This window comes from Asparagus officinalis, chromosome 1 (genome assembly GCF_001876935.1).
Source record: "Asparagus officinalis chromosome 1, Aspof.V1, whole genome shotgun sequence".
Lineage (NCBI taxonomy): Eukaryota > Viridiplantae > Streptophyta > Magnoliopsida > Asparagales > Asparagaceae > Asparagus > Asparagus officinalis.
In genome coordinates, this window is record NC_033794.1 from 113,490,950 (window position 1) to 113,491,267 (window position 318).

Consider the following 318-nt stretch of genomic DNA (forward strand, 5'->3'; position numbering starts at 1 on the left):
GTCGCCAACATCAGCTACGAAAGCAGCAGGCTGACCCTCGATCTCAGATCCTGGTTCGGGCCCGGGTCCGGTCCCTGCCCGCTCCTCAACCTCAGCTCCCTGCTTGCCAATCTCACTACTCCAGTATATAGTCCCGTGACCCAGTCTGTGAGCTGGGCCCGGTGCTCAACGAAATTCGTTCCGTGTTCGGGCCCAAACTGCGGCGACATTGCGGGCCCGGCGCCATCCTGCTTTGTTGACGAGGGCTATTTTGTGTACGTTGTGGCTGAGTATGAGAAGATGGACGCTCTGCCCCGTGATTGCGAGGTGTTTCAGACC